This window comes from Ixodes scapularis, unplaced genomic scaffold, assembly GCF_016920785.2.
Source record: "Ixodes scapularis isolate PalLabHiFi unplaced genomic scaffold, ASM1692078v2 PGA_scaffold1__304_contigs__length_218370807, whole genome shotgun sequence".
In the NCBI taxonomy this organism is placed as follows: domain Eukaryota; kingdom Metazoa; phylum Arthropoda; class Arachnida; order Ixodida; family Ixodidae; genus Ixodes; species Ixodes scapularis.
In genome coordinates, this window is record NW_024609846.1 from 196,289,528 (window position 1) to 196,301,542 (window position 12,015).

Below are 12,015 nucleotides of genomic sequence, written 5' to 3' on the forward strand. Positions count from 1 at the left end.
AGCCCACTCGGCCACCGAGTACATCATTTAATACTGAGGAATGATGTTCTTCACGGCAGGTCTTCGTCCGATGGCGTCAGGAAACCTCGCTCGAGCACACTGCTTGTGAACGTGCGCGCTCACTTCCCGCGCCCTTTGCATCATACATAACAATTCTCCGGAGGATTACCCACTAAGTACACAAATATATTGTCCTAATATCATGAAAACTGAGTTAAAATCAGGTGTGCCTCGTGCACAATTCGAAGATGGAAAAAATATGGCGGATCCTAATGGCAGTATGATGATAGCTGGCAAGAATTTTGCACATGACCAATACTCGCCCTGAACTGTTTGGGGACGGCTCCAAGTTGACGAGCTAGGCTCGCCCAAAATAGTTAAGGGGTTAAATAATGTCTGAATATGAACATGAATAATGTCGTGATAATTCGGATTGACCACACAGAGAGAGGCAGAACAGCACCAGCGAGCTGGGTTAAGCACGCGCCCCCAACTGGCTGCCCCCTCTCGGAGTTTTATTGAAACGCATAAACGTGATTATTACCACATCCCCCTTTCTCTACAATGGGCTTGAAACTAGTTTCTGAATCTTTGGGGCCGAATGATTCGTCGCCCAGCTCCAGTGGCAGTGTAGGGCTCCTCTTTCCTTGTGCCGGAGTCGATGACAGATTCTTCCGGAACGAGAGCCGTAGCTGGACCTCCCTCTGGGTCGAGTACCTGTTCCGATGTCGGAGTAGATTCTTCCGGACCGAGAGCCATAGGTGGACCTCCCTCTGGGTCGAGTACCTGTTCTGATGTCGGTTCTTTGTCCTTAACGCACGGGGTCTGGACATTCTCGCCTGGATTGATCACTTGTTCCCATATCGTTTCTTCGTCTCCATTGTACCCGGTTTGAGCACTCTCGGTGTTTCTGCTGGGACTAAATGGTAGGTATTCCGGACGAGTTGTCTAGACGGTGTCTCCACCACGAAGGATCTCGGGTTGTTCGTTTTCCTCACAATCTGCCCCGGCGTGCCAGGGTCTCTGACCCAAGCAGAGCCACCGATGGACGGCTCCTTGTGGCAGCTTACTCCGTGCCGTTGATTGTATCCTTGGGCCTGCCTTCTTTTCTCTTCCTTATCTTTTCTTTGGAAATCCGCGTAGTTTGGCATTTTAGGGGTTAACATGGATGGCAACATAGGCAAAGTTGTACGTAGTTGGCGTCCCACGAGTAGTTGAGCTGGACTATATCCGCAGGGGCCTGGTGTAGTTCTGTAGATCAAAAGTGCCAGGTCTGGGTCTTCGGCCTTTTTCAGGATGTCTTTGGCAACGTTTACCATGTGTTCTGCTTCCCCGTTGCTCTTGGGATCGTGTGGGCTGCTTTTTAGGTGGCGAATCTGGTACTTTCTTGTGAATTCGTCAAAACTCTTGGACGCGAACTGCGGTCCGTTGTCTGACCTGAACACCTCCGGTATCCCATGGCGGGCAAACACAGACTTTAGGTCCGCCACAATCGCTTCCAATGTTGTTTGCTTCAGCAGACACACTTCTATAAATCTGGAGTAGTAATCTACAACTACAAGGTAGTGCTTGCCGTTCAATTCAAAGAGGTCGGCTGCAACAGGTTGCCATGGATAGTCGGGGAGCTCCGATGCTATCATAGGTTCCACTTTTGGGATACGCTCTTGGATGCAGCTTGTGCAGTTGGTAACCACCTCTTGCAACTGAGTGCTGAGTCCTGGCCACCTCAATGACATTCTTGCTCGTTCTCTGCACTTGGACACTCCTTGGTGCCCTGCATGTAATTGGCACAGCACTTTCTCTCTCAATAACTTCGGAATTACTAGCCGATTGTCTTTCACGAGGAGATCGCTCTGTACCGTGAGGCTGTCTTTATTCCTGAAGTAAGGAGCGATCTCTGATGGGATGTCCGTCTTGTGGGGCCAGCCCTTTGCACAGTACTCTCTTAACTTGCAACATACAGGATCTTGACTCTGAGCAGTGCCTACTTCGTCCAGATAGTGACTCGTAGCTGGCAGGAAGCTTGTCACAAGCTGGAAGTACGCCTCTAACTCCTCTTCCATCTTCTCAGGGGGCTCTACTGGGGATCTCGAGAGAGCATCTGCCGTCCATAAATCCTTCCCGGGTACATGTTCTCTGGAGTAGCTGAAACGCATGAGTCTGAGCTTGAACCTCTGGATTCTTGCAGGAATGGTATTCAACTTTCGGTCACCCAATAACGCAATTAGGGGTTTGTGGTCCGTTTGCACATGAAACTTGGTTCCTATCAGGAACTTTTCAAAGCGTTGGCACGCCCAAGTGACCGCATAAGCCTCCTTTTCTATTTGTGCTTACCTTCCTTCCGTCTCACTCAGTCCTTTGGATGCAAAAGCGACCGGGCTCACCAGTCCTTGTCGATCTTTCTGCAACAGCACTGCGCCTAGCCCATACGCCGAGGCGTCTGCCGACACTATCAGCTGCTGTCGGGGATCATAGAGTGCCAGCGTTGTAGCTTCCGTGATGTCTCGCTTCACCTGGTCGAATGCTCCTTGCTGCTGGGCGTCCCAGTTCCATTCTGCGTCCTTTCTGAGAAGATCTCGGATGGGTTTTAGCTTCTCCGACAAGTTGGGTATAAACCGTCCAACCTGGTTAGCCATGCCGATAAACTGACGAACTTTAGTAACGGTGTCCGGTGCCCGGAAGTCCATGATTGCCTTCACTCTTTCGGGGTTCTGGCTGGATCCCTTCCGCACTCACGATGTGTCCCAAGAACTTCAAAGATGTTTTTGCGAACTCGCACTTGTCGTTAAGTGTGATTCCCGCAGCATTCAGTCTCGAAAGGACCTCCTCCAGCCTCTCGTCGTGTTCTTTGAGATCTCTTCCCGTGATCAAAATGTCATCCATGTGACACAACACTCCAGGTATCGCCTCAAGAACTTGATTCATACGTCTTTGGAAGTGCTCAGGCGCCGAGGAGATGCCAAAGGGGGGCCTTTGGAAACAGAACCTGCCAAAAGGGGTTATAAATGTTGTGAGCAGCTGTGAGTCTTCAGCCAATTTCACTTGCCAGAAACCCGCTTTGGCATCCAACTTCGAAAAAACCTTTGCGCCAGCGAGACGCCCCAGTGTTTCTTCTACCGACGGGAGCACAAGCTTCTCCCTTTCGATGCACTTGTTGAGGTTTGTCAGGTCAACACAAATCCTGACTTCCCCACTTGATTTGGGGATCACCACCATAGCTGAGCACCAGGGAGTCGGCTCTACGACTTTCCTAATAATGCCGTCTTTCTCCATCTCCGTCAGCTGAGCCTTGACCTTATCCAACAAAGCCAAGGGCACTCTCCGTGACGTGTTTACTGACACTGGGCTTGCACCTGCCTCGAGCTTGATGTAGTAGTCACCTTTCATTTCCCCGAGACCCTTGAACATTCCTGGGAACTTTTCTTTGTACTTGGCACCTGGGTCTGCTGTAACCGCTTGCAGCAGCTGTACAATCTTTAGACCAGTACTCGCCCGACGACCCAGCAGAGGTTCTTCCAGCCCTTGGATAACATACATTTCATCTCGGACTCTGTTGTTTCCACAGCTTAGGGTGGCTTGAACCTTTCCCAACACCTCCAGTGGCTGTCCGCCGGCGCCGTAGAGTTTCACTGCAGTGGGTCGTACTGCACTCACATCTCTAACAGCCCTCAGTGGCACGGCATTTACATCTGCCCCGGTGTCAACCTTGAAAGTGATTGGCTTTCCATGGACGCTGAGCTCTTTTCTCCATGCTGATGCACTGCTACCCTCCTTGAGTGCGCCCAGTGACCATCTTTCCAGTAAAGGTTTATTCTTTTTTGTGGTGACTTCTCGTAGAGTTTTCTTGTAGCACATCTTTAACCAGTGGCCTTAAGCTTTCTTGCCACATGAGTGACATTTGGACGTGGATGCCGGGCAGTTGCTCTTTTCATGAAAGCTTTGTCCGCCGCACTTCCCGCAACCGTGTAGCGGGCTCTTCCACCCCGCAGTCTCGTTTGTTTGGTCTCCGGAACTGCAGCGGCCTTTACTCGACGTTTTCCGGAGGGCGTCGACAGACTGTTCTTCTGCTGGGTTCTCCTGGCGCACGACAGCCTGCTGCCTTCGTACGGCTTCCTTTTGTCTCGCCTTTTGTAACGCCTTCTCCAGGGTGAGTTCGGGATCAGTTTGTAACGTCTCTGACAGCTTCCCGTCCTGTAAGCCGACCACCCGGCGGTCGCGCACCAATTCTTCTTTGAGTGCTCCGTACCCGCATTGGGCCACCAGTCTGTGTAGGGCCGTTACGAAGGCCTCGACGGTCTCGCCAGCTTCTTGCTTGCGTTGATGAAACCTCGCTCGCTTGTAAAAAACGTTTCTTTTTCCGATGCAATGATTTTGGAATACTACCAGCACCTTTTCGAACTCTACTTTGTCTTCTTCCGTCAGCATTGCTGCGGCGAGTATGTCCTCGGCGTCTCCCCCTAGGCAGTAGATTAGAGCGTCTACTTGAGCTGCTCCTCCTTCCTCCGTGAGTCGCGAGACCCTTCTGTACCTGAGGAAACGACTGGACCAGGCCGTCCACTTCTCTGGGCGTTGAAAATCGAACGCCGTCGGTGGCGCGAAACCGAAGGCTGGCCAGGATCGCTAGGTTGGACATTTGAGAAAAGGTACATGGAAGTGACGTAATGCAAAGGAGGAGCGTATCCTAGCAACACTCACGTGGCGGCTCTGCCCACTTTGACGCCGCTACGTCATCGCAAACTTGACACCCGTCACCCGTTTCAGCGACGTCCGGAGCCAACCACCGACGAGCGGAAGTAGCTACGCATTCCCTGAGGCGTCCCCGGCGTCCCTACGCGCGGGATACGGGGTAGGATTTACTACGATGCGGGGTGCGGTTCCTGCGTTTAGCGAAGGAACGGCAACCAATCCTGTGCGTCGCTGGCCGTCGCATCTGTTCTAGTACAGGTAAAAGTATTGAAAAACGATCAAAACCTTTTGGGCGTTGTTAAAACAAACCGCTTTTTTGTACCCTTTTGCAATACATTTAAGAATTAATTGGAGAGAAAGTTGTTCCAATATTATGCGGGATGTGCGCTACGCGCCTTCTTCATACCAAAATGTCGAACCACGAGGAGCCGGGTGTGCCGGGGGCAGCGGAGGGGTCGGCGGAACCAACGGGGAGCGCGCGAATGACGGCTGCTTTAGTCAGAAACAATTTTTTTTTTCTTTCGAGAACTTGCTATTGCCGTGCTCAAATAAGAATGTTTGGCGCAACATCTGTGATAATTCTTTCAAAGTGGTCCAGTGTTTATATGGTGGTATGCTAGTCAGAGAATATATATATTTTTTTTCCTTTCGAAATTTAACTATTGTGCTCAAATAAGACCAGAGTGTTCAACAAGATAACTGTGATATATACTTAAGATTGCCCAATTGCTTACATGGTTCCAGTCGATGCTCAGTTTTACTTCCAAGAATGAAATATTAGATTCCATGTTATCACACTTTTATTCATGAAGTCACAGGTTTTTCTTTAAGAAATAAAGCAATTTTCAAAACAAACTACATGTGCACTGTCTTGAGATAACACAATCACCTAACTTTGATGAAGTACCATAAAAGAGATAATAAAATGGAGCAGAAGGCAAGACGCTTTGAAGCATTTGTAAAATGAAACAATGTCCATGACAACAATATCCCTGGTTCAATCAGCAACTAAGAAAGCAATCTCTGCAAAAGCAAGCATTTCTTTCTAGAGGTAGTCTAAATTACTTCTGAGTTCTTTGCAGGGGCAATCCAGATGATTTGTTGGTCTGGCAACTAAACCTCCGAACCTTTTCTGTCACTGTCGACTGCGTCTCGTGCCTTCTGCTCATAAGAATAAAAAAAAGGCTGTATCGATTTCACCGCGATGCACTCGACACGTATCCGGAGGCAGCACGCTGACTGTGCGACGAACTTCACAAGGTGTAGGAGCTGAAGTGAGTATGTAGCTTGTGGACAGCCATGACTGTGGAGCAGGAAGCGAAGTGTGCGCACTTTACGGCTTCCACGCGTAGGGCTTCACTGACGGCAAGGATGTGACGGGGTCCTTGGTGGTCAGGACCTCAGTCGTGGTGGCAAGAGGTTCCCTGTCGCTGGCGGCGTCCGTGCTGGGCACCTCCGCAGCGAGGGCGCTGAGGGGCTTCCCGACGGTGTCCCTGGTGGTCGGGACTACCGTCGTGGCGGCGGACCCCTTGCGTGTGGCGCTCCGCACGGGCACGTCTGCGGCGGGTTCCGAACCGGGCGACAAGGCGCTGCCTCAGAGCCTTCCCCTGTCCGAGAGGCCGACCGGAGGGCCGGCAGGAGCCAGCCTCTCGGGAGCCGACGCTGACCTCTCCGAGCTCGCCTCAGAACCGTCCGAGCTCGGCTCAGAGTCCAACTCTGACTCTTCAGGGTCGGAGTCTGACTCCGGTGCTGGCTCGCTCGATGCAAGGCAGATGTTGTGGAGCACTGCACATGCCGAAATAATGGCGGTGGCTGTTGAAGGGTGGTAATACAGAGCCCGGTGCCTTTGCAGACACCGGAATCTGTTTTTCAACAGCCCGATGCAGCGCTCCACAACAGACCTGATCGAGGAATGCGCCTTATTAAACCGGCCGCAAGCGGTGGAGGTCGCGTGGTTCCCGGGGACAGGGGTGATGAGCCAAGGCTCCAAGGGGTAGCCGCTGTCACCTGCACATGTAGAGGATGGAACATATTACATTCTTTACTTTTTAAAATAAAAGGCAAGAAAACAGCGGTGTGCAACTATGTCAATTATAATGTAACTTAAGTGGGACTTAGAAGTGTGTTAATATTTCTGCACTACAGTATCAGTTTACATTATGATTAATTAGCACCAGCTTGCCTGCAAACTCCCTGTTATTTCATGTAACTATGTGTTTTCCTGGTGGGTTGTATAAAATGTGTGCACGATTCCTTAGGGGTGCTGTGTTGTATGCAAGTGCATTATTAGGCCCTTGCATCCGACAGATAAAAGCTCTGTTGCTTTTGGGAGTGTGGCCGTGACCTTAGGCACGGGCAGAGCAGAACACGCTGGCCTTGTCTTTGGCAAGCAAGGGGATAAGGCGCCAGTTCGACGAACCTCTGTCCTAATCCTCGGTGGAGTTGGAGATGGGGAAAAGAGAGGGGGTGGTTAGATTGGAAAGGAGTCAGGTCCTGTTGGGACACGGAGGGTCTAATAGGAGGAGCTATATAGGCAGACCGAAGAAGAAGGGTCAGGGAAAAGAATCCAGTGTGTGGGACAGAGACAAGCCGAGGACAGATTTGGCGAGCCCCAAGTGGCCAAGGAGGAATCGATCCCATTCTGTACAAACTGACGACCGTCAAAGCGACCAGGCGAGCCCCCAGGTATCAGTGAAAGAGCTCCAACTTCATGCAAAAACCAACCAGCAAGAGGGTACAGGCAGACAGTAACAGTGAGTGGGCCGAACCGGACAGCGACTCGCACTGCGGTCGCATGCCTTGCATAGTCTATCACTGTCGTTAGATTGGTGTAGTGTGGCTTTCGTAGCCTGCAGAGTGTGAGAGTTATGTGGACATAAACAGAGATTAATGGCCAAACTTTGGGTGTTGTCTCACTTCAAGGAGTTCCAGCAACTGTGTCTGTGTGCCTCACAATAAGCACAGTACGTGTGGTACTATGGCTTTCAAGCAGTGGGAGCCACTGTGTGCGTAAGGAATGAATTTAGTATGCTCACCAAGCAGGAACCGGCCGTCGCGTGGCAGCTGCCCTTGCTCGAGTTGGTTTCGGAGCCAGGAAAATTGCCACAAGAAGGAGTCGTGCACCGACCCGGGATACCGTGGGTCGATGCACATTATCCGGCAGTCGGCGTCACACACCTGAAAGTGAGAGAGATATTGACATGTAATTACCTGAATCCACAAGTAGTAGATTGTACTTATGGTTCACAAAGCAGTCGCAATTTCAGAACCTTTTAAGTTATTTTGTCTGACACATGCATGTCAACACACTTTCCTGGATGCAAGGTACAACTAACTACCTTGAAACAAAAATAATGTGTTTTTTTTTTTTTGTTTTTTTTTTACGGTAGTTTGCACGTTTTAACAGACAAGTATTATTTTTGGGAGAAAAGTCTCACGGCTCACATGCTACGTAGAGCACACGCTCGCGCAGTCGTGAGACCCCACAGCCCGCAGTCATAAAACGGCATACTTAAACCGTATCAGCAATACGTTTTTTTTTTCTACAGATTTGGGGCGCGTTTTGACAACGTAACATGAGTGTACTTACCACCATCATGTTGAGGGCGTAGAAGTACTTGCGGCACCAGTACGCCGCCTTCGTAGCGGTGGGGTCGTTCTTGGACGGGCCGACGATCGAGACCATGGTCCCGTCCACGCAACCGATGACGCCGGGTATCCTGCCGAGCAGCCTAAAGCCCTTCTCCGTGTCGAACCTCTCGCTCGGCGTCTCGGGGAAGTGGATCCAGCCACGCTGGACCCCGAGACGACGCACGATAGCGACGGACACGGCGCGGACCGCAACGCTGACTGTCTTTTGGTCCCGCGCTACGTGTTCGTCGCTCGCCACCATGCCTTGGAAGCTCCCGGTGCCGTAGAAGCGCAGTGCACACAACACTTGAAGCTCCACAGTCATGACGTGGTACGCACTGTCCTCACCTCCGGTTCCTCGCGAAGTTCGTCGCACAACCACCGCACCACAATCTTGGGCAGGCGGTATTGCTTCCGAAAGATCTCCTCAGGGAGCTCGAATGCATCGCGGTGTTCCCGATACAGCCTTTCTGGCGAAAAAAAAAAGCTCTATTAAAGAAAAAGTCGAAGTGACGAGACGGCGACACCTCGCCGCCGAAAACATGCTGCCAATGACACCTAGTTCCGAGCAAGTACCTTTTGAAACGTACTCGGTACAAAACGAAACGTCATTTTGTTGTCACGTCCGGTAGCCGACTCCGCCCAGTTTTGCCGACTCCGCCCACATTTTTCTAGGGAAATTACGTCACTTTTGTTTCCAACCAATCAGACGTGATGACGTCACTTCCGTGTACTAAAAAAAGGTACATGTACAATGTCGAACCTAGCTATCCAGGGGTGCTATGTTGCGCTTTTTGGACTCCCAGGAGACTAGGGAGAAGGAAGTGACGACAACGACACAGCAAACGCAGATTGGGTGTTGACAAAAGAAAACGGAATCAACACCCAATCTGCGTTTGCTGTGTCGTTGACGTCTCTTCCTTCTTCCTAGTCTCCTGGGAGTCCAAAAAGCGCAACATAGCACCCTTCCCGATGCTCGCCCGCCGCCATCGTCGTCTCTGACATACCCGGACTACCCGACCGTTTTCTTTCTTCCCGATCGGACGCCTCTTCTGCTGTGACCGCCGCTCGTCATGCCTGCCCTTTTCACTGCTGTGGCCGCTCGTACCCTACTTCTGACACCATGTTGTGATAATGGACCTTTAGTAGAAATACGCGGTGCGCAAGCGCGGAGTATTTGATGCGCCTGGCTTCGAGAGTATCTAGTTCCAAACAATCCGCCATCTTGCTTTTCTCGCCTTTGCGTGCCTTGGAGACCATCGAGACTCAAGTTTGATGTTGCGAACAAGATGAACACGAGTCATCGTACTGACGACGCCCGTTCTAGATTACGACGTGCACCGCAATCATGCCGGTGAACTGTGTAGCCTTCGGCTGTCGGAACTATTATCGCCCGGGTTGTGGAACTAGCTTTTTTCGCTTCCCGTGTGCTAATCTTCATCCCGTTAAGCGGGCAGCCTGGATTCGTGCCGTCAGGAGAGTTGACAAGTCCGACCCCTCGAAGAACTGGAAGCCGAGTCAGCTGTCCAGACTATGTAGCGCCCATTTTATTACAGGTAAGTTGACTTGTAATTTTTGCAAGCGATAGAGCTTTGCGAAGTGCGGCGATGATCACAGCCGGCGTTAGAAAAGGCACACCCGGACCATGTCCCTACACTGTTTAGCTACTCGCGTCCACGGCCGCCAGCCCTCGGTCGGTTTCAGCGCTGGTCCTCCAGATCATCAACCCAAGGCAATCAGGTCAGCTGAACACGAAGAAACAAGGAGACGAAAGAAAGAACTGGACAAAAACAACGCTGACTATCAACTGAATTTTACTTTGTCTTCTTCCCGGCCTTGGCCTTTTTTTTTTTCTTTCTTTTTCTTCGTCTAACGGCTGAATAAACACTTATAAAAACTTTTTAGCCTAGTATTCAACGGGGTGTGGCAGACCGCAATCTTCTCCTTTTTCTTCGATGGCCAAGGCCTCTGGCACTTCACGCGCGAAGGAGTTCTTGTTCCTATGAAGGACGGTTATGCTGCTGAGCTCGGCATCGCATCCACAGGTCCGGCAATGAGCTGACAAATGTCCTGCTGATGTGCTTCTCACCGAGGCTGCGTGCTCCCTTGCTCTATCATTTATACATCGGCCACTTTGGCCGATGTATAAATGCGAGCAGCGAAAGAAAACTAAGAGCAGCAAAAAGAAAACGAACCGGTAGCACACAAGAAGCCTAACGTGGACGTTGTTTTCTCTACAAATACTCTCCAACCCAGTGCGCCTCAGGTTCGTCCCATAGGTGGCAACACATATTCGCCAAAAGGTCCATTCGGATTGACCACACAGAGAGAGACAGAACAGCACCAGCGAGCTGGGTTAAGCACGCGCCCCCAACTGGCTGCCCCCTCTCGGGGTTGTATTGAAACGCATAAACGTGATTATTACCACAAATAAGACATCCGGCCTCTCTTATTTTCCGTTCAATGCAATGTGTTTTGAAAGAATGAATCGTGACCTTACTTGCAGGTTGAGGTCTCGAAGGCCGTTCACGGGCTTTGGATTTAATTATTCTAAGCGGTGTTGAGTAGGGGCGCTTAAACGGTTCTCAATTTGACTGTTGCAAGCTTTCTTTGTGTGCTAAAGCCATCATTATCAGCAGCCGAAGACGTGCTGGCTGTGCGCGTGCCCGTGCGTTCCACTCCGTCATTCCTCGGAGCGTTCAGGGACCGATACAACCGACCTGCCCGATGCGGCGGGCTAAGGAGGAAATGGCTCGACGTATGCACGCCATCGGGGAGCAGCTTGAGGTGGGGCACTCCAAGTACCAAGAAACGATCGAGGAGCTGGAGGGGAGGTGTCGCTGCTTATGAAAAAGTGCCTTGGTGGTGACTGGCAACAATGCCAACAAGAAGTCCCAGCAGACTCGTATCTTGGAGTAACGGCGCAAGCGCATCAAGGAGCTGGAGGAGCGCGTTGCGAAGCTGCAAAAGAAGGTCCAGGAGCAGGCCACGGTGATCGGGCTGAAAGAGAAGGAACGAGATGTTAGGAAACTCAAGGAAGAAATCCTGGAGATGAAGAAGACGCGCGTGCGGCTAATGCGCCAGCTCAAGGATGAGTCGGAGCAGCACCACCGGGCCCAATGGGAGCCCGGTGGTGCTGCCTGGTGGACAAGTCGCGACTGGAGGCGGCACTGAAGAGGCAGCAGGTCGACGCCGGCAAGACGGACACCCCGGGGGAAATGGCCCCTCGCATCCAGGGCACAGTTGAGCGGGAGCTCGCCCTTTCAGTGCGCAAACGATCGGAGCAGCTGCAGACTGAACCGCAGGCGCGCAACCCCAACACAACACCACTCCTGAAAGTGCAGTTGAAGCTCCTGGAGGCTGAGGCCAAGCTCCGGGAGGTTGAAGAACGCAAGGAACGGGAGATCAAGGGACTAGAGTTGCAGCTGCTGATCACGAAAAAGGAGCACCAAGATCGAATGCTGTGCCTGCTGAAGCACTCCACGAGCACAACCTTGGGCAAGACCCCCACCCTGGAGACCTCCCTCATCGAAAGGCTCAAGTTGCCGGAAAAAAGATCTCTCGGCTACAGGCCGTCCATAAAGAAATTGAAAAAAAGAACAAAAAAGATGAGCAACTTAAGAATGAGCTTAAGCATGCCAGAAGACCTGTGCTGGGGGTGGACTACTCCGTCAAGACAGACAATTCTAGCAAGCCCAA